We start from the raw sequence: 23,223 nt of genomic DNA, 5'->3' as shown, positions 1-23,223 counted from the left end.
ATGAGAGAGTGAGAGAGAAAAACAACAAAAAAAAATGCAAAACGCAGAGAGTTTGAGGCCCACAAAAATATGGGGTTGGGGGGTTTGGGGATCCTGAAAGGGTTAAACATTTTTCAATTATCCCAAATAGCCGTTTATGTGAATTTTAGTATGTACTAAAACTTATTCATGAGGTATAAGTTTGAATAATTTTATATTTTTTTTTGTTGTTGTGTACATCTATACAGCATTCATTTCACATAGATACGAGTTGTTGTGTGAGAGAAAATGAAAAAAAAACCTCCGAAATGAAAAAAATGGCAATGAGATATACACGAGCTGTACACATCTATATGGAGTGAGTTAGGCTTGCAGAAAGGATTGTATTTAATTTGAATGAAAATTTGCGTGATTTGAATAGAATTCCTAAAAACTCTTTTTTGCTTCTCCTCTTTTTTACGGAGATTTTTTTTTGTATCTTTTTATCCTCGCATTTGCGCAGCCACACATTTTTTTGCAATTTTTTTTTTGTTGTTTCTTCTTTTGTTTCACACATTTTGATATAGCAATATTTTTTGTATACACATATATATTTATATATGTAATAAGAAATTTCCTTCAAGACTAGAATTTTTTATTCATTTATCCCGGGCTGTACAATGGAGTTGGCATGACCTTGTTACACAGTCTTGTCATGTTGATGAGAAGATATTATCCTTACTTACTTGGTTCGCTGGCCGTACAGATCAACTGTGATCCATGGTCTCCCTCAGATGTCGCCTATAACTGGTTCCATCGCCGGCTTCCGCCTGTAAATTGCCAATCCCAAATGCAATGCTGTGTCTATCGACACGAAGATATTACCCGAGCGATTCAAATGAAAACAGCTCTGCTAAGGAGCTTTTAGGCTCCACAAACCCTCCATTATTAACAAATGGGAGCCGCCTATTTTCGGCAGTCACGGACGTCAAACGTAGCAGTGAAAAAGTGCCAATGGTTTAGTTGGTTAGGAAGTCGGGCAGTCGACTCAAAGTTACCGGATGTTATCCCAGGGAAAGTTTTGCTATAATCGGGAGCTTTTTCGCTGTTCTAAATTCGGTTTGTGTGATTTGTTGAACAAATTGTGGTTAAGCATATTCCATTGATATATCCTGGGTCTTGCAGTGTGCAGAGTTGGGGAAAACTAAACCGTCATCACGACAGAGAATAATGAATGAGAGGCTAGACCATAGCTCGAATTCGTGTATAGTCTCGACCAGAAAAAACCGAGTCGACTTCGAGTCGACCCAAGTCGAGTCGACTTCAAGCTCTGGTTTAGACTAGAGTTTTTCATGAAAAATTCCTGAATCCTCCACAAAGTTGCCATAAAGCCACCACGAAGGCTAACTTCGCCACATTTACTACCAATGTTTCCCGGGCTATCCCTTCATGTATAAATATTATTTTTTTTTTGCGTACATTCTTATATCCGGTTATGCTGTTTTTTATACAGAACATCATTTTATCAGCACTGCAAGTATAACTTTTCCATTAATCATGAATACGTTTTTTATTTATTTTTTTTTTCTTAGTTACTTTTTACCACTTCTTGTACATTGTCGAGATGTGATTGGAAATGTGTGTGTGCCAATAGAATTTGATGAATTATTGATTAGACTGACATGTTATTGTAGGGCAGAGCTGGAAGATAATTAGGATTTGGAATAGAATCGAGTTAAGTTGAGTTGACTTTTCTATACGAATTCCAAGTCGCGAGTCAACGTTCTGTTGCAAACTTTAGCTGTTCAGATATTACCAGTAAGGCACACGGTATTGAAAAGGCCGAAAATCTTGCTCCAACTCGACATGACTCTGGCTTGATGCCGGATTTCATTGAATCTGGGTGCCATAAGTTATGCTGATTTGGTGCTAGAATTTCGGCCACTTCAATACCGTGTGCCTTCGAGGGCTTAGTCCAGATCTAAAGCTATGAGTGAAAGGGGACTAAAAAGTTGATTATTCTCGCTACCCAATAAGTGGACGGTCCAATCACGACACCGGAACAAGCAAGCCCTACATTTCAATATTATATCCTTTTTTAAGATTTGAACCCAGAATTGCTAGACTATTCATCACATTTTCACATAAAAACTCCAAACATCCCATTGACAAACCCCAAACATCCATAAATCCATCTAATTTAGTCTCTAACACCATAATGGGATCTATCGGCACATCCCTGATCCCTAACATTGTAACTTTATAACTCTATCTCAATATAACTCCATCTGTACAACATACCATATACGATGATGATAAAATGAACAGTGATGTAAAGGGAGGAGATGATGAAAATGATGGGATTGATAATAACATTTTATTACTGCTGTTCAAATAGTTTCTCTCTTCATCTTTCTTTCTCTTATTCTTTTTCGGATTCAATAATAACTGATAAACTTTCAGTTATGAAAATGGAAACACGTCGAACTTCCACAACGTCATTTTTATCCATCGCTTGTCCTTCATGTGTTTTCTAAGTTTTTTTTTCTTTCCTTTCTTTATTATGTGAGCTTGTTTTATTTATGTTACGATTTTCGTGTGTGACTTGTTCTGTAAGTAATGCTTGTGAAAAAAAAAATAGGATTAGATAACTTTTATATATTTTGAAGGTTAATGTTGTCATGGGATAGACATGAGCGTGAATATGATGAACTTTATTGCTAAACGATACGAAAATAGATGATGCTATGGTATGAAGCTTCCATTCCCATCCCCAATAAAAATCTTAAATTTCCATTATTAGAAATAATCTCAACTTTCTCAAAAAGTCATAGACAGCAGCAGCAGCCGCCATACATCGAGGTTTTTCTAAACTAATTAAACTTTAGTTTTCTAAATTTACATCCTCAAAAACTATTTTGGCTTCAGCATAACAGCAGCAAAATCTTACAACCACGATGATAACTTCTATGCTGTATAACATAAACCAATTCATGTTCCGTTAACGCTTTCGATGTTAATCATAAAATCATTAGGTAAACTTTAATGATGTTTTGAACTTTATGGGTTTCACGAATTCCTTCTTCTCCTTCTTCCTTCTCGTCATGCAAAAAATCGGAGTGCTTAGGAAAATAAATAATTTCTTGACGTTGGACTGTTAAACTTTTCATCATCATCTAAAGCAGCAGCAGAAGCATTTTGCAGTTTCTGTTCTCGACATTTTTTTTTTTCATCCATCCATCTCCCTCGTCATACATTTGCTTTGCTAAGCTTGATGCTATTATAGAAAGTATGAGCATATAAATCAAGTAATTATGGCGTTGAAGGATTGTGTTGGAAGCGCATTTTTGATGGATGTTTAAATTGATTAAGGGGTTGTTTAACTGTTGCATTTAATGACGAATTTTCCATAAAAGAATAGGACTAGAGTTGAAAAGGTTTCTAATGTCTAGTTAACAGCTTCACATTTAATGGTCTAGTACATGTCGTATTCCATTTTCTGCCTTGAAAATTAATCGAAATGCGTCGTCACGGTGTTGACAGGGCAACTTTCAGTCATTCCACTAGCCATGATGCAGTGAAGTCCTAGCGAGCAAGATGTTTTGAACGGATGTGGCCTTTTTGGAATTAATCGGGCTGTATTCGTTTAGTGACAATGGCAATAATTTAGTAGTCACTTTGGAGCTGTTGAAAGCTTCTACTAAATGGTTGTAGGCTCATTCTAATGATAATGCCCACCTGCCTTCCGTTTGTGTAACATTTACCTGTTCTGAGTGAACAAAAATACACAATTGACTTGTTTATGTCCAATGAATGTCTAATTCTAATGTTATTACTGTCCACTCGGGTATGTACCTGAGATCAGATATGATTCTCAGCATCTGCTGGATTAAAAACTCCAGAAATCAATCTGGTGTCGGATTATAAGCTCTAACAGTCAAAGAAACCTAATTTAGGTACCATAGTGGTATTTGTGCACCATGAAAGCATGTAATTTGCCAGTTATTGAAGGTTACCTTCTGTTAGGAAAGGTTAGCATCTGTAACAGACATCAGACAAATCCAAATCTCTGCATTACCTTTTTCTAATTCTCAAATGCACTGAAAAATCGTTTGAAAGCACATCTCACTGTGAAATGAAAAGGAAGAAATGTGAGAAGAAATTTTTAGACAGCTAAATATTTGTGTTTTATCATCGACACGTGCAGTATGCTTTCTTTCCTTTGACTAAGAAAGCAAGTAAAAAATATAACAGAGAATTAATAAGAAGAAAATTGTTTTAATGAAAATAAAGTATATGAAAAAGAAAAAAGGAACAAAAAAAAAAAGAATTTATTGCTTTTTCATGACATTATCGCTTGTCATTGGCTGTTCAAATCATTCTCTCATCCACTCTCCTCTTCCTTCACATATATAGATTGTATGCATTGTAAGTTAACATTGTTATATATAATTTTTTTTTTATTTGATGCTGACATCACTTATGTGGTTTGCGTCGTCGTCGATGTCGCCATACATTTTGCTTGACGTACACAAAAAAAAAAAAGAGAACAGCAAGCAGCATAGATAGGAAAGGAAAATTTGTGTTCTTTTCTTGTCATACTATTTACAGTTCAATAACATTCATGGATGGTACATACACCAAAAAAAAGAAGCTTTTTCCTCTCACTTCCATTCCTCTACATACCATTCCCTCTTTGTTGTCGTTACAATCCTTCTCACTCAATGTATATGTGTACATTTCCAATATTCTATTGCCATCGTTTTATGCTGTGTTCCGTTAGCCTATTTACTAATACTATTTGGCAGTTCTTTTTTTTTTAGAAATACTGAACGAGTTTTATGTTATACGCTTGATATAACAGCCATAACAGCAAATGGCAACAAAAAGTCTCTCTCCCTGATAGATATAAGATCGAGATGGAGTATGAGTAATGATGTTTGATTATGTTTAGGGAATAGAGCGCATAAGATAAGAAAAATTGAAATGAGTAGCTGACATAAAATAATAGAAGCTTGATACTCTTGAGAATATCCTTAACATAGAAAGCTATTCCTAGGTCAGTGATGTTTGCTTTTCGGTGCTTTTATCATAAAAGTGTCAGTGTTTGTTGAGTTAGTAGACTTGTGAGCTGGTTGATAAGATTTGGGGGGTCATTGACGTCCATGAATGAGCTTTCAGGAGACTAGAGAGTTACTTGATAAGTATGGAGGTCATTGACGTGTCTAAAAGGAGCTTTGAGGAGACTAGAGAGCTATTCGATCAGTTTTAGGAGTCATTGACTTCCAAAAATGACCTGCGAACAGCATATACCTCGTAGAATCTTATAGAGTTCCTCAACATCTCTATTCCTGGACGACACATCCAATCAACCCTTAATCAACCAGCCATCCATCCAAATAATCCAAAATAAATACAAACAGCACCAAAAGACGAATTAATGTAGTGTATTGAAGAGTATGAGGAACGACTAAACAACAGTATGAGAGAAATCACATGCAATTGGCAAAATATTTATTTTATGCTAGTAACGGAGCAGCACATTCCATCCATAGACAAATATAAACAATTTTTGTTGCTGGTTCTTCTTTTTGGCAGTTTTTCCCATCCTCAAACCCTTCTCTTTCTTTCTTCGTCCGCATCTAGTTTATCTTTTTCACTTTTTTGTTGTATGTATCTTGAATTTATGTTACGTTATTTTGTATGCTGGACACAGATATTTCGTTTTCGCCGCAAATTTATCACAATACCCCTCAATTTTTTTTTGTTGCTTTTTTCGGAAAGTGAGTGTATCGAAACAAAACATTGCTACATATACATAAACGTGCATTGGAAGACGAAATATTTATGTAATATATGGCAGATACCAGAAAGCTATATTTAAGTTCTTCTCATGCTCATCCCTTTGATTTTTGTGAACGAAAGTTTTAATTGATTGAATTTTAGTGTTTGATGTTAGTCTGACTGTCCTTTTGCCTTATTACTTCTAGTTGACTATCTGACTGCTTAATTTCGGGAATGTATGACAACCTGATTGTCAAGCTACTTAACTGCTCGACATTCTCACTTCTTAAATGCCCTATTGCCTGACATTTGACTTCCTAATAGTTTGGATGAATGCATTATTTCCTGAATGCTTAGCTACCTGATAACCATACGTCCTGACTACATGATTGTTCGATTCACTGACACTTGCCTTCTACCAGTTTGACTGCCTGACTGCTTTGTTGACTGCCTTGACTGACTAACAGCCTGATCTGGCTGTTTGATTGCCTAATGCCTGTCTGATTTTATGAATGTCCGGACTGTATGGCTATCTGACTGCCTAACTAACTGCCTGTTTAACCTGACTGCCTGATTTTCTGATTGAATGATCAGACTACCAGTCTTCCTGACTGCTGACTGTTTGCCTAACTTGCTTGAATTGCTTGATTTTCTAACTATCTAATTAATTGCCTTGACTGACTTTCTACTACTTGACAATCTGGTTACTTGACTGTCCAACTGCTGAACCGCTTTTATGTCAGAGTGCCAGGTTTTCAAACTGATGCTTGGGCTATTTGATTGCCGAAATACCTGAATGCCTGCTCGTATTAGTCACTCAATCTTACATTCTTGTTACATCAATTCTGACCAAAAAATATAAAATGCTTTTCTGCCATTCTCAAATAGTCTTTTATCCATACTTATCCCTCCTTTCTCTCATTCACTGCTGCTGCTGCTGCTTCTCATCACATGAAAAATCGCAATAAAATGTTGAGTTATTTGAGCAGCGTCTAAAAAGTATGGCACTTGATGAATAATTTAAGAAAATGAACTTGAGAAAGAAGAAAGAAGTGAGCATGAATGAGGATTGAGGAGCGAAAAAAAAAATCTTTGATATAAAATTTGAATTTGAAAGAAGAAAAGGATTTTTTTTAAAGAAAATTTAATAAGGAAAGTTTTTTATAAAGTAATGTTGAACATTTTCGTAATTTTGGAGGGGATGGAAATTCTGATTAAAAGCTTTTTGCAATTTCAATGATGGAATGGGAATGTTTTTTTGATGATTTTTTGTCGATAAAGTGTTGAAAGTTTTTAGTATCGATTGAAATTTTAAGATATTTTTATTGGAAAAGTTCAAATAATTCTTGAAAATTTTATAGCAATTTTATGGATTTGTTGAGCTGAAAAACTAAGAAAAAGAAATTAAAAAATTAATCGTAGATCTTAAAAAAGTATTTTTAATGATTGCAGTTTTAATCTGCAGACAGCTGACTAATTTATACTAGTTGAACTGCACAACGGGTCTGCTAGGGTTCTGATAAGTCGCCATATTAATGGTAAGACGCTAAGATGGGTTGGCTGCATCGTGATGACTGATTTTGAGTCATTTTTAAGGTGAAAATTGCATTTTGCCTCTTGGGGCTGTTAAGTGTCATTGTCAGAATGTTTCCGAGAAAGGCGTGGGAGGTGTAAAGAGGACGATTAGTTGGGAGAGAAGGAGGTGGAAGGGGGTGCATAATAAGTAGAGAAGGAGGCTAGATTTCGGAATTTTAGTCTCGAAAAGCCCCAGATAATTGACGAAATTTGGTTCCATAAGTAAAAATTGATCCAAAATACCCTTGTACAATCCCCTAAGACTAAGGAATACGCGAACAGCATTGAATTATATCAATCAATTTTATGACAATGTTACAAAGATCTGGTGATGGATTATAAGCCAATTTGAGCCAAAAAGCAATTGGTTAGAATGCTGTAATGTCACTGACATTCCTAAATTGTGGTTTGAAGCTTCTATATCGCTTGCTTCCATTTGCCAATTTCCAATGCCCAGCGCAATACTGTCTCTATCAACAGCTTCCTTCCAAGAGTTCTTTGGTCGTCCACGAGCTCTTCTATCGTCCGGAAATCATGGAATCTTGATTCATGATGTTGCCTCAAAATCAGAATTTATTTTCTGGTGCCAGAGGTGTCTTTACATATTTGAGAAATGGACCCTCAACTTAATATTGACTATACAAACTTCCAAAACAATACCAAATAAATACTAGCATCCATTAATTTTTAATGACTTTACTATACAAAAACCCACAATTTAATTTTCATAGTTTCAATTTCTAAAATATTCAGAAAATTAAGTGTAGGCCATAAAATATGTGGTTATGTTTTGTCAATCCAAATTTTCTTTTAAATAAACATTTCCTTAATTGACAGAAAGTCATTAAATATTAAACATATTTCAATTCCGATTGTAAAATTTAAAACTACAAACTCGTAAAAGCACTAAACAAATAGTCATCCTTCCATGAAATCCATTCCAAAAAAAAGAGAATTTTCACAACTTTAAACATTAAAAAAAGAATGTTCATTGAGAATTTATTCAAGGAATACATACTTGATGTGAAAATGACATCTTGTGAAACAAAGCACGAAACAAGTGTCTCGAAATGTGTTTTTTTTTTCTTCTGAAAATGAACACAAAGAATATTGTTCTTGGGAATTTTTTTTTTATCGCTTTATGTGATTCTGCTGAATACAAGCTCTACATTTCTGAATGAAAGTTAAATTTTAGGAAATTAAATTTAGGGTTTTTTTTGAGGATTTTTTGAATGTTTTCTTAAGGATTGCTCAAGAATTGTTTGAAAATGACGTTTAATTTCAATTATAAAAGAAGCTCTGAGCAGCACAGTGCAGTTAAGAAGGTTTCGCTATGTCATCATGTACATGACAAGGTATAAGGTAGCTCTTATGGTTTTGACGCGGCTGATTTTGGTCCATTTTTATGGTTAAAAATAAAATCTGAAGCAGTGTGCTGTTCGGGAGCAAATATTCGAACCATGTATCGGACCCAGAATGCACAAGTCAGTTTATCGATCAAAATCCACTCCAGACCGTCGTGACTCTAACTTGGTATCGGAATTCGATTTAAATGCCAGAGTCACATCAGCTTGGTGCCGAATTTTGGATCAATTAACTGATTTATGTGCTTCTTAGGGGATAATCTAGAATTTAAATTGCCATATCCTACAGGTCACTACTTTTAGTTTAATGTGGTTATAAATATAAATTGGTCCTTAAAGCTTAAATCATATGAGAATCTAAGAATGTGTTAGGTTGAATGAAGTTACGGTTCTTTATTAACGCCTTACGATTCACAGTGAATCAATAAGAAATAATAATCAAGTCATAGTTAGTAGGATCATAAGGGACAAATGAACTTTAAATTGCCATTTATTCGATTTCCTACGTTAATTTTCAACAATACCTTAAATTCTCTAAAACTAGAATTATAGTTGAACTTGTCTCGTTGTAGCTCAAATACATTTTAATTTAATCGACTTTCATCCAAATCAACTCGAGTCGACTTAAAGCTTTTCATATATTTTCACCGCATTTTTTCCCAAAATAGAACAACGCTTATGTCTGTACATTACCATCACATCTAATAGCTGTGGGTGTTCTGTTTTTTGAAAAAAATTTCAAAAATGCGCTAAAAAGTTCGTAGAACCTACATGTGTTGGTAATATTACAAGCGTGCTTCTCATCCAAAGCACCGCAAAATTAAATTTCATGTAAAAGTTAAAAAGACGAAGTTTGAAATTATACGAAAGAAATTAAAGTGATATTGCTAGACTAGAAATGATATTATAGGAAATTATTGCGTGTTATAGAATAATTTATGTCGATGTCTAAATTATTAACCAAGGTCTACTGACTAAGTGTTTGGGAGGAGCAAAGTTTTGGATATATATATTTGGAATAAATTAAATGTTGAATCTTGAAAAGTTTTTTGAATAATTCTATGGTTCATTACTCATGTGGAAGGTACTTATAGAGTTGTAAGTTGTGGTTTTCGATTTTTGAACAAGTAATAAATGGCGACTAATTGAGGTTGAAAGCGCATTTTTGCCAAACAACTAAGATTCAAAGTTTATATGCAGTATCTAACTGAACAATGCAGCAAATTTCAATTTTTGTTGTAAAAATTGACCGGAATCTGTTGTAGGGAAGTCGTCAAGATAACGCAATGATGGACAACCTTAGTGCCACGGTACTCTAGTGTGTCGTCAAACTCTTTGGAAAGGCCATATGAACCTTATGAAGTGAAATGTGATTAAGATCAAGTGCTTGAAAATAAAGGTGCTCATCATTGCTCTAATTGAACAATGAAATTTGATGTAAAAATTGACTGGATTTAACTGTTTGATAGTCGTCAGGAAACCATTACATCTAGTCATGAACACAGAGACATATTAGTCAATACGTTGCACTGCTAGGTTCCAAAATCTCTAAATTATACTAAAAAATAATGCTTCTTGCATCCTTAATATTATACTACTTACTTACTTCCTTGACTGGAGCGCACGAGGGCCTATTGCTACGCGTAGGGAATGTCTGAAGACAGCTCTATCCTTCGAAACCTTCTGCCAGTTCGGGATGTTGATGATTTATATCAAAACTTCTCCTTAATCAATCAGTAAGCCTAAAAAGCAGCACATTTTGAATTCCTTTTAATACCTCTTCTAAAAATCAACTCTAAAAACAGCCACAGACACTAAAATTTGTTCTGAAATCCAACAACAAACATCGTTATCGCAAGAAATCCATTCGAAAAAGGATGCTCATCCTCAATCCTCACACCCAACATAAATATATACAGAACATTATTTAATTTCAACTTATCAAGAAACATTTTTTTTTTTTCATCCTACTCGAATCTCATTTTCAAGGAAAAACGCGGTAGTAAAACAGACAAGGAAAATTAATGGTCGAGAAAAGTGGAACAAAAAGAAGAAGAAGCAAGCATGAATTAAAGATTCTATCCATGAAACATTGAGAAATGATACAGCGATTGAAATGAAATCTATTTGATGTCCTTCAAAGTATCTTTAGTATATTTTATGGCACATGGTACATGTATGCAAACATCCTTTTTTTTGTAAACTAGGTTACGGTTTTGCTATGTATATCCTCGATTATCCACTATTTTTTCATATTATAGAGAAACGATTGTGGTTTTTTTGGTTAGAGACGAGAAAATGAATCAAAAAAAAGACAGACGAATGATGAGGAGAGGATCTCTCGTTTTTATTATTGTATTTCATTATGATGAATATTCAGTCATGGCGAAATTGCTTTATTTGAAAAGATAAGAGGTATTTATGACCAAAGCTGGCCTCCGAATGAATAAAAGAGACTCACTATACATGCTTTCAAATTATTCTAATCTTTTTTAGTTATTTTATACTGGAAGCAATAGCCAAGCTTGATGTCATGTCTTGTTTGTCAAATGAACTTCCGGAATTGTAATTGGATTTTTTGACAAATTATGATGATGGTTTGGAGTTAAGAATTGAAGATTTAATGAATAGTTTGGGGGTTAGGTGTGTTGTTGGGTAATGTCGTGAGCATTGCTCGCGAATCCTTGTCATATCGAGATTGGTCCATGGGTGGGAATCGAACTCACTTACTTTCAACAGAGTGATAAAAATATCCGGTCTTTTGCTTAATCAATCGGTCAAAAAGGCATAAATCTCGCACTGATTTACAGATTCGTCTTCATATCGATACTCGATAATTCAGATTCCACTTTGCTCAGACATCATGGATATAAGGGTTTAGAAGAGAAAAATCAGGATGACTCTAACCTGAGCCAGATTCTGTTTACTATTTATCACAGCAATAGATAGGCTTGTCGATTTAGACTGTAGTTGCCCTCAGACTGTCTATATGTAGGTCTAGGTTATGTCTTGGCATAATCAAGAGCTACAATGATATATCTAGGCATTTTTTTTAAACTCTAATATCTGAGTCCTCTAGGTAAATGACCGTAGACAATAACTAGCCATAGCTAAACAGTAAAACAGATTTTTGTGTTTTAAAAAATGCGCTATAAACCATTCTAATCACTCAATCCCCATTCCATTCATCCTTATTCTAACTCTTCTCAATCCAATTCTCCCTTTCTTTTTCATCTCCCACCCCAAAACTAAACAGCATACAGAATACACAAAAAAAAAACTGAAATTTTATTTTCTTGATGCCAAGAACAAGTTAGACATGGCCAAAAACTAAATAAATATATAAATAAATAACAACAGCATACATTCATTTATTAAGCATTTATATATGTAGATATGTATGTAAGATATGTTGAGTTCTCGTAGAAACTAAACATGGTAAAGCTTCATGGCTAACCTAATAATATTAATATCGGCAGCAAAAAAAAGAACCTATCTATATATGCACGTAGAATGAAGAAGTTTGTGTATTTGAACGTAAAAGCAGCATAGTCGAGGCAATTAAATCAAAAATTAATCATCATAATTCCGTTCCTTGATAATAATACTAATTTATCATATTTATCAATTAATGACAAAATTACAAGGAAATAAAATGGACCATGTTTGTATGTTGGCAATAAATCATAGTAAGCTTAAAAACATTTATTGAGAAGATTTTCATAAAATGCACATACACAACACCACAGACTATATATTTCTATGCATCTATACAAAGACACAACCCGAGTTCATATGAGTACGAATGTATGTCATAAATTCAATTTGAAATGGTAATAAAACGACATAGAAAATGAAATGAGAAAGCAAAAAAAAAAAAATATTTTCGGAAGGTATAGCAGCAAAAAGCATTGGAAATATCATTTGTCCTCAAACAACTATAGTCCTTTATTTTCACATGATATTAATAGGCTTTCGTAAAATCTGAAAGCGAAAGCAATCAATTTACCTCATAATAGCTTTTTTTCCTACATCCCATATCCACCACCTCTATATTCTTACTTGGTGCTGCCACTTCAATCATTTTCACCATAATTTTCTTATTTATTATTACCTTTCCACCTTCTTATGCATTACTTATTCTTACTTATATTGTATGTGACCTCCCCTTACATTTTTTTGTTCCTTTTTTGGTTGCTGCCCTCCTCCTACAAAACAATTCCAAGGATTGATAAATTTACTTTTTATTTTCTGTGGATTAATGAAGTGTTGCTTCCTTTCCTTTCGTGAAATTAGTCTGCATGCTCATGGGTGAAAGTTTGATTTGACATGAATGAGTTTGTTGAGTGCTAGGTGTAAGTGGCTATTGCGTGGACAACATGCGGTGATGTTTTTATTAGGAATATTAAGAATTTAGTTATAAATACATAATTGGGTCACGAGAATTGGTGACATTTAATGTGACATTTTGAGTGATGCAAAGTAATACTTAATGATGTCTGGGAGAGCAGGAGACGGGGTTTAAATCGAGTTGCATGGTAATGAGAAGCAATCAAGGAGTTCAAATTGAGAGATATCATTATTGGTGCCCAAATACCTTGACATTAATTTAGATCAACTTCTTGTTTGTTGGCATAATGGAAATTCAAAACCAAAGATTTGAAGTCTTGGACAAACTATAAGCTCTAATGACACAAAACGATTAACGCAGATCAAAATTTCGGACTCAAGCTGACGTGACTGACTTGGTGTCAACTCAGTTTGAATACGGCACCTTGCCAAAGCTGAACCGACTGGATTTTATATCGATTATTCGACTTATAAGAGGTATGACAAAAATTGCAAACCTACCCTTCTAAAATACATGAAATTCCGTCTCATGGCTTTGGACTAAACCCTAAAAATTCAATTGCTTTCTTAAAAAATCCAGAAATTTGAAATCTGAGTAAACTTTGAATTTAATGCGAAAAAATTGTAATCAGAACATGTGTCACTCATCAATTTAAATTTCGTACTTAAATCATTTTTGATTAACTCAATTGCTGAAAAAATAAAGTGATTATTAGCAACACGCTGGAGCATTCGTAAACTACGAGTAATAAATTCTATTTTTAAACATTATTAAAGTGAATAATCTTGGAAAGATTTCAAATTTTGCAAATTTTTTTGAAAAATGCTAGATGTTTTGTTACTTACTTTATTTTACTGAGGTGTGGATTAATTGCGGTACAGTCAATAAGTTTCTACAGTAAGTATATATCAGCGACACTTTCTTGTATGTAACTGAGTAAGTAAATGTGCTCAGAAGATGTTGACCTCATCATTTTATATATCGCGTACTAACGACTCACTAGTCGGCAATACAAAGTAGCCCTATTAAACCATGATGACATCACAACAACATGTGAGCAAATTCACTGTCTTTTGAGCTAGAATACTGACAGTTTTCATAAATTTTCCATAGGAATCAAGACCTTTTCAAAACACTTTAAATCAAGCATAGAATAAAAATTCAAAAAATATCAAATAAATATTCCAAAGTCAACTCAAACTCATACAAAAATCCAAAGCATAATTCAAAAATTTCCTCTCAAAAAAACGTAAGTAAAATTAAACAATTCATCTTAATTTCTGTCATAATTTGCCTACGCCTTCTAATACTAAGTACGATTACTTCAAATAATTTATAATACCAATTTTCATTTCCATCTTCCAAGTATATCCAATTTCTCTCCTATGTCTCACATAAACGTAATTTTTTCCTCATTCAAAGCACAAACAGACAAAAATGAATGGGAAAAGCTCAAGCTATATTTACCATACCTTGCCTATGATGACATGTACACAAAAAAAAATATTTTTGTGATATATTTATGTAACCTACACATGCACACACAATGTAGTTAACAATGAATGAAATGTACGAATGAATGCCTATTGTTTATTGCTGAGCAGCAGCAACACAAAAAAAAAGGTTTTCATTGTCGAAATATGGAAAGACAGAACGAAGAAGGAATGAAGGAAAAGCAGCAAAGAAAAAGGGGGTAAAAAAATATTGTATTCTATATATTTTTATGTCTATAACATATTTCGATTCATAACTATTATGACGATATTCATAAGTACCTAAAGTGCCAAAAGATTAACAATCTTATAAGAATGTATGAATGCATAATAATAAAAACAAAAACACCAGCAAAAAAAAGGGAAACATATATAAAAAAGTTGTACAGCATAACATACAATACAGTAAGAATAAAAATAAATTTAGAAATGATAGAAATATACACACAATAGAATATGATAAAAAGAATGAAGAAGAATGAAAATAAATGTGAATAAGTGAGTAGGGAGGAGAAAGTTGATAATTTGAAAAACAATTCAGAGGATTTAACTTTCATCTTGTGTTGCCAAACTGTGAATTGTTGTATGATGAAGAGAAGATCTAGTAATAGATATCGCGAGTATTTGGAGTGAAGAAGCGCAATTTTTGTAGTCTTAGAATTATAAAGTTGATTTTTTGGATGTTAGTTCTTTAATATGCCGGACTGGATCAAGGTAGGAATTGGCAACCTTAAGCCGAACATAAGTTTAGTCATAAAATTGGCATTTCATAACAATTGTTACAAATGTCATGTTTATAATTAAATATCCTTTACTTAATTCTTCCTAGTCTGAGGCACAGTTCGTTGCCGTCTAAAGAGAATGTATAAAACTGACTCTATCCTTCGTGACCTTCTCCCCGCTTGGAACATTAAGCACATTATTGTCTTTTTCTACACATCTAATATAGGATTTTTTTGCCTTCCTCGAAATTTCTACCGTCTATAAATTAACTGTACATTGGATCTAATAATCGTAGCCAGTTTCACTTCAGTTGTAAGTTCCACTTGTTTCTGAATTCTGGGTGCTGTATAACAGAAGCTGAATTAACAATGAGCATTCTTAACTAAACTGATTGAGTACAACAATTAATATATTAATTTCGGCTGTTATGGGCATTGTCTGATTTTGAACTACATCGCTTTATGGTCGATTTTGTACTTAACGTGGACCTACTTTCTACTGGAACTAAGAGTTTGCAACACCCTCTCAAAACCCAAATTACCGTTTTTCTCTTTTGGACCGTTTCTTGGATACATTCTAGTGGAAACTCAGCTCTACTAGAAAATATGCTCATAAATTAAGTAGGAATATGATTTTGAAATAGGTCCTGAAAACATTAAGGAACTAGTCCTACTCAATTTAGAAGCTTTTTAGAGGTCAGCCCTCTTTATTAAGTAATTCAATAGCCAAACATCACCCAACAGACAGATATGTGGATCAAAAGATTCACGGACAAAAATGAAAGAAAACAAACGAACAATCAGATGAACAAGACTTACTGGCAGACAGATGTGTAAGCGAACGGAAGGATGAGTGAGCAGACAGATCAAATGATTGGTAGACGGACAGTTGAATGAGTTAAATGACTATCAAAAAAAGCCTCAAATGGTACAAAAAATGCTTAATTTGTGGCCTGTGGCTAGCATTGTACTAGCTTGAGGTTGGTTTTTCATAGAATTTGAGTTTAAACTCGTATTAAGTCAGTCTAGTGCAGAATTTTTGTAATGTGTGATTTCTGGGAATCTTTAGTATTCAATGTTTGGACGGCGAGAAAAAATCTTGCAGGCGTGTTGCTAATTGGTTTATGACGGATAATAGTCTCGCTGGCTTAAGTGGTTCAATGTGTTGTGATAGAGAAAGTTTGGGAGTCACTAGATATTAAGCATAGAGCATAGAACCGAATTAACATGGGGTATGCTTCCAAAATTAAGCATGATCAATTCTATTAATTGAATATTGTCATGTGTCATATTGTCATTTCAGTGATTGTCTGTAAGACTCACATGTAGAACTCCATAGAGTAAGACAGATAGACAGATAGACGGACAGACATAAAACACTCAATTTCTATCAAAAAATGTCGCTATAAAATTCATGGCAAGCATCAAAAAAACGACTTTAAGAATATTTTTTCTGTTCCCTTTTTGCTTTTCTTATTTTTTGTGTATGTGTGTGCCTCCATCCTCATTTTTATATCACTAGCATCGCAATGAAGTTATAATCGTATATAATATACTGAAGAAAGCATTTTCTCGTATGTGATCTTTCATTCCTTCATGCGACAAAACATTTTTCATCTTTTTTTTTTCTTCTCCTTTTTGCCATTCTTCTTATGCTTTATTACATACACACAAGCATAATATTTTACAGTTAAATAAATCGCTTTTCCTCGCTCTTGACATTTAAGACTCTGCAGTTAGCGAAAGATCATAGATATATTATATGTGAATGTTAGGGAATGGAATGGATAAAAAAAACTAACTTTTTTATGATTATATCGTTCGGTTCACATCTTTTGCCTCTTGGTTCATTTGTTTTGTATTATATACATTTTTTTTTGTTCTGTTAGCTGTAGCAGTAACGGCTGTTTTGACATACACAACAACAAAAAAAAAAGAACTGCTTCACATTTGCCAAAACATTCGATTCCTCTTCACCACCGAACAATGTTTGATTCGCAGCCGTTGCAGTTCATTTGATAGGAATGAGGATAAAGCACTACAAAAAAAAAAAAGAATATATAAAAGCTGGCATAAATGCAATAAAATTCAACATAAATTGCCATTGCATGCTTTTTTTTTTGAATAATAAACTATTTCATGATATATACATATACTGACTGTATGTTCTATGAATCGATGATGTATATGTGAAATGCTGCGAGGAGAGTTGAAAACATGATGAGTAAGAATGGCTAATAAAAATATATACGAGTTAATTGACGCATTTATTACGATTTTTATCTCGATTCGTGGTTTGATGTCGAAAGAAATTATGCTGCCATTTTCAGTAGATTAACATTATTCATGAACAATTTAATGAAATTTATGATTTTTTTTTGTTGTGGATGCTTTCGTATTCGAAAGATGATTCTACGAAAAAATATAATTCTTAGAAACATCTAAACCAAAAAAGAAAGCTATTTTAAGCATAGTGATGAGTCACAAGAATCATAAATATAATACAATTACTTAACGGTTGAAATGATGTAATATGGGTGGGAATTTGTGTGACTAGGGAAATTTATTTTTGGGTATGATTGAATGAATGTTTGTTTGATTTTCATGTTTAAGATGGTTTGAAGGCTGTTGAAGTTTATATATTTTACCTAGAAAAGACAAGTAAATATTACTTTGGCAACAAATCTGCTTGATGTTTTTGCTGAATTTTCTAGCATTTTAGTTCAATTTGCTTCCTTATTAGCTTACTTTGTAATTTTATACTGTAGTCAATTGAAAGCTACTGAATCTTAAAGTTTGTGTTTCTGTTTTTCGATATACGGCCTACATATTACATTGCCTAACTGCAGAGTTGGCAGAATTCGATTTTGGAGATTAAGCTACTCAAGTGCAGGCGCTATTGGAGTCCGAATTCCTAAAGTACTTACCAATTCTACGTAATGCTAGTTTCAGTCATTGTTAGTCAATTATTTTGAAAGCTCAGTTCAACAAGGAGTTTATAAGAGTTCTTGAGAAAGAGACTACCTAGTCTAGCCTTCCCTAACTTACACCTCTCCGGTCCAACACCCAGCCTCATGAACCCTTATTCACACCTTATTGACTCAGCTACCAAAGCACCCTGCAAGGCACTTTTGCAACCATTACTTACTTACTTCCTTGGCGAAGACGCACTGGAGCCCATTGCCACATTTAGAATTCGTCGAAAGCTGGATCTGTCTTTAGATAACTTTTGCCAGTTTTTAATTCCCAGCACTTTTGCATCGTTGCTCACACAACCCCCCTTTGCTTATCTAATTTTGCTACCTTATTCACAACAAATTTTCAATTTGGATGAATACATTTGTATTTAAGTTGACATCCTGTTTTACTTTGAGCCAATATTAAGGATTATAAATGGTTGGACTTTGAATCCTTGAGAAACCGATTGGAACTCGAGATCCATTTGTTAATACGAGAAAGTAGGATTTAGACATAGTTATGTGAAACTTAAATTCAGCTTTATGTTGCTTGTCAATTAAAAATAACAATTACAAACTAAAATAACTAAAAAGCCTAAAATCATTTAATTTATATCGATTTATACTTACCCTCCCTTCAAATTCTTCTTTAGAAAAATTTTCAATTTCTAACTTTTTCATATTCAAGTCAAGATGACTCATTCACTCAAAAAATTTTTAATCAAATTATATCAAAGAATACCACAATTAATTACGAAACATCAAAGAACATTAAAAAAAAGACTTCTTTTAGTCTCATTAAAATTTCCAGGAACAGAAATAAATATTTATTTACTTTCTAAATTGAACAGCAATTTGATATCACAAAGCAAAGACTTAATTTGATACATGAAAATCTAATTATTATTACAAAATCTATCGATTGTGAATCTTCATGCTTGAGATATTTTTAATTAATTGTATATCCCAAGAGAATCTTTTGTGTCCTTAAAATCCAATTTGACAAATATATTGTGTAGGTATGATTGGAGATGGATAATGTATTGTGTGAGTATGTGTGTTCGTTGTTAGAAATGTGGGTTGTAAGGTCCATTAATAATTGGTGTATTTTCCTGTTTGTAAGAGCTTTAGTTAAGATTAAGTCGTTCCTTAAGTGGTATTCTGTTAAAAAGTTAGCTTTATGCAAGATCTAAAACATTTGACATTGATTCAGCGTCAATGACACATCATAGTCGTTAGGGTGTCGCTAAGTCGTCGTATTGATGACAAAATAGATAGAACCGTGCTCTGACGACACTAAAATGGCTGTTTTAGGTCCATTTCGATGATTAACTCCTTAATATCCTCACAAGTCGTTTAAAATCAAAACAACATGACTTTTGCATAATGCCTAATGCCAATGCATAGACCAAATCGGAGTCACGTCGACCTGAAACTGGCTTTTTGATCATTACCGATTTGTTGTATTCGGGGACTTACTGCAGTTTTCTACTTGATTGTACAATGAGCAAAGTGACTAAGGACACTAATTCCTTAAGGCTATAATCATGAAATTTCTAAATTTAGGTCTCGGTCTTACTAAAAACATAAGCAGAACTCAGACTTCAAGTATGTCTGAGTGCTAATATCACACCAAGCGTTCAAACAATCCTACCTACATCTCTCGATATCCAAGCCTCATCTGTGCAAATATACCTGATATCACCCACTCCATAACAGCTTGAGAATCACAGACATATGAACAAGACACAATATCAAATTTCTAAGAACATATTTTGACTATAAATTCAATATAAAAGCCTACCAGACATTGTGTATAATTTCCAGTAGCCAAGACATTGACAAACAATTTTTTTATTTTTACCAAACCATAGCAACTAAATAACCAAATCCAATCCAAAATGATGTGATATTGCGTTGATACACATGTGTGCATGGGGATGTATATAGAGAAATATAAAAATAGTTAAAAAGTTAAATCAAATTAAAGTTTTTTTAAAAATGCAGCTCATATCGTTCCACTCGTCGGTCTCTTTTTCTCTCATGTGTGATGTGCATTTATTTCTTTTTTTTTTGATATAAAATACAAAAAAGTTTTATTTTATTTTCTGTATATTTTAACTGACTGAGTTATATTCGTTTCATTTCTGTGCTTATTTTTCATTTAACTTTATAAAAATAAATCTCTACGTAGAGTGCACTAAAAAAAAGCATACAGAATATATCTCTTGAAACAATATCTCTCATTGTATTATCCTTTATATGTGAAACATATTTTTTTTTGCACTATCTCCATCTTTTTCTCTCTCTCTCTCTTTTTTCAAAAAAATAGCGAAAAATAGTTTATCATCATTCTTCATCACATAATTCACATTATTAAATAGTCGGAAAATAAAATAAAAAAAACTTTTTCATTTCATATTTTCACAGTTATGGTTAAGTCCATGGATAGAAATGAAAAATGCTCGATTTACTTAAGTACCTTTGAGAAGATTAAATAGATTGTTTTAAGTTACAATTTTGTGATTTTAGGGTTTATTAGAAGTGTAAATATGAGAGAATTTGATATTTAATGTTGTTTTAAGGATATGATGATTGTTTTGAGGATGTATGGTAATATTCAATGATACATATGCTTTGCAGCTGGTGCAATAGCTTAGTAAGGGTAGATCTATAGCGGCTCCGAATCAAATATTCAGAGTCAGACACTCTAGTGGTACAGTACTGTACTTACTGTACATTTACACAAGTACAGTAAGTATTATAAGTATTGCTTTTTGGAGTGTCTGACCCTTGCCAAATATACAATTTATAGTTCCAAGCGATGAAACTGAAACTGGCTTTTCTGCGATTCATATAAGGCTCCATGATGAACATTTTATTGATGCTAAATTGACTCTGTGCGTCTTAAGCTCTCTAATGGCTACCGAAATACCTCTTAATACAGCCTTTTTAATTTATTTTCGGTTAAAGTCGGATTTGGACGATGAGCTTTTAAGTTCTTCTTCTTACTTACATCAAATTTAAAATCATACTTCTCAATTATGATTAATGACCTCCTGTCAATGTACCACTATGAGCTTTCATATGTCAATTGACAATGCCAAGTGCATTACTGTTTCTATCATCAGTCACTTTCTAAGTGTTCTAACAGAAGCTCAATGATGCCTTAGCTCCAAACATTCCATATATTATCTAATTGGCTCAGTCAGCTTTAGAATCCATTTTCTATATTCTAGTTCCAAATCGAAACATTTCATTTAGTTGCTTGTATAATTATTGTATGAGCTAATACTCAGAATTATAGTGTCTTTTGAACATCACTTCTGATTCTCCAAAACACTAGGATGGTACATGACAAAATCCAGCTCTACGCCATCCTAACTTTAACTTTGGCAAGATTCAATGAAATCGAGTACCATTGTACAGTCACGCTGACCTGTCTTCAAATCTTTCCAACTCCATGTGCTTTCCGGGACATAATATAGCCATCGTGGTACAACAGCTTTAATTATGACCTAATTTACAATCGATTTCCCAGAAATAATCAAAATATTTACAATAATGGTCGATAATTATCTCCTCAATCCCACAAAACAGGACATGTGATCAGATCGCATAATCATTCATCTAAAAACCACAAGCAAATACCTCAAATCTTACAATTCAACCATAATAACTCATAACGCATAACAAAATTATTCAAAAGAAATAATTTAAATTATCATACAAATTGAAAATATGATTCGGCCCGGAAATGATGTGGTAACGGGCTTATTAATGTATGTATGATAAATTTGCGGTTTTTCTGTGAGTTAAATGAATAACCTCTATAATGCAAAAAAGAAGGAAATGCGCCACAATCACTCACCTGCGTATAATCTTCCCTTTTGCTGCTTTTAAACAACGTCCAAATTACAAAAAAGTCCAGAAATGCTGTATACTTATATCATTTAGATTTCCCCAAGCTATAGCAAAACCTAAAATAAATGGAATGCATGAGATTGTAATTTATTCATAAGTGGATTGAAGATGGAGATGCAATATTTCTCATTATGGTTGATTTAATTTTACTGCAAAATTTTTTTTATCCCATTTTGTATGCTGTTTTTTTTTGGGGGGATATACTACTGCTGTTGGTCGTGGACGAGATGAGAAAAAATAACTTTTTTAATTTCATTTTTTATGGAACTAAATGTATAAAATTGTGTAGAGTTGGATTGGGGGTTGGGTTAAGGATGGGTTGGGGATTAAGTAAGGATGGATATGTGGCTGTCTACTTATTACAGTGAAAGTGGAGGAGAAGATGGGTAACCCTGATTTATATCATAGATATTCCGAGAATTATAGTCATATGAATCTATAAGTGTGAATCAATAAGGGTCAGAACAAGAGTTCGACTCAAGTCGACCTGCCCATACAAAACCCAAATCAACCTCAAACTCTGCCCTTCGCTAATCCCACCACAAGACCCATCCAGCTCCTCCAAGTCCATCAATTCAAATTCCACTCCCAATTTATGTCACTCTTGTTACCTGACATCCCAACAATCCCCTCCCCTCCCCAAAAACAGCAATTAAATTAGCTTTTTGCACAAAAATGAAAATTCATTTCATTGTTTCATTTTATGGCATTTAATCCTTAATTATTATCGGATTTCATACAGAGTAAAAGAGCAACATGCAAAAGACAGATTAGACTAGGAATTTCTATTCATCATGAAAATGGAATTTTCTTTGAAAATTCTTCTCTAATTATATATATATAAAGCATATTATAAGACTTTCATTATTCCTGATCACATAAATAACATACTTGAATTTTGATCCTAAAGTAAGAGCGATACTTTGATAAATTAATGTAATATTGTAATGAATGTGGATACTTAGAGATGGGGTCATACTAAGTGATGGGTATAATATAGTGAGATATTGCATATATTAGTTATATAGTGGATGTTCTAATCCATCTACAAAGATAATGCTGTGTAATTGATATAATTAGTTAGCCAATATTTAG

General features: G+C 33.3%; 1 protein-coding gene across 1 annotated transcript in view; it reads left to right on the top strand.

The window, feature by feature from the left end:
* Nucleotides 1-23,223, top strand: part of side-VII (sidestep VII) — a 160,211-nt gene that overhangs the window by 66,464 nt on the left and 70,524 nt on the right. The gene's annotated exons all lie outside the window — the stretch shown is intronic.

Source organism: Chironomus tepperi, unplaced genomic scaffold (genome assembly GCF_022539635.2).
Source record: "Chironomus tepperi strain 1889 unplaced genomic scaffold, CSIRO-AGI_Ctep_v1 contig_171, whole genome shotgun sequence".
Classification (NCBI taxonomy): domain Eukaryota; kingdom Metazoa; phylum Arthropoda; class Insecta; order Diptera; family Chironomidae; genus Chironomus; species Chironomus tepperi.
This window is presented reverse-complemented; position numbering and strand designations above follow the sequence as displayed.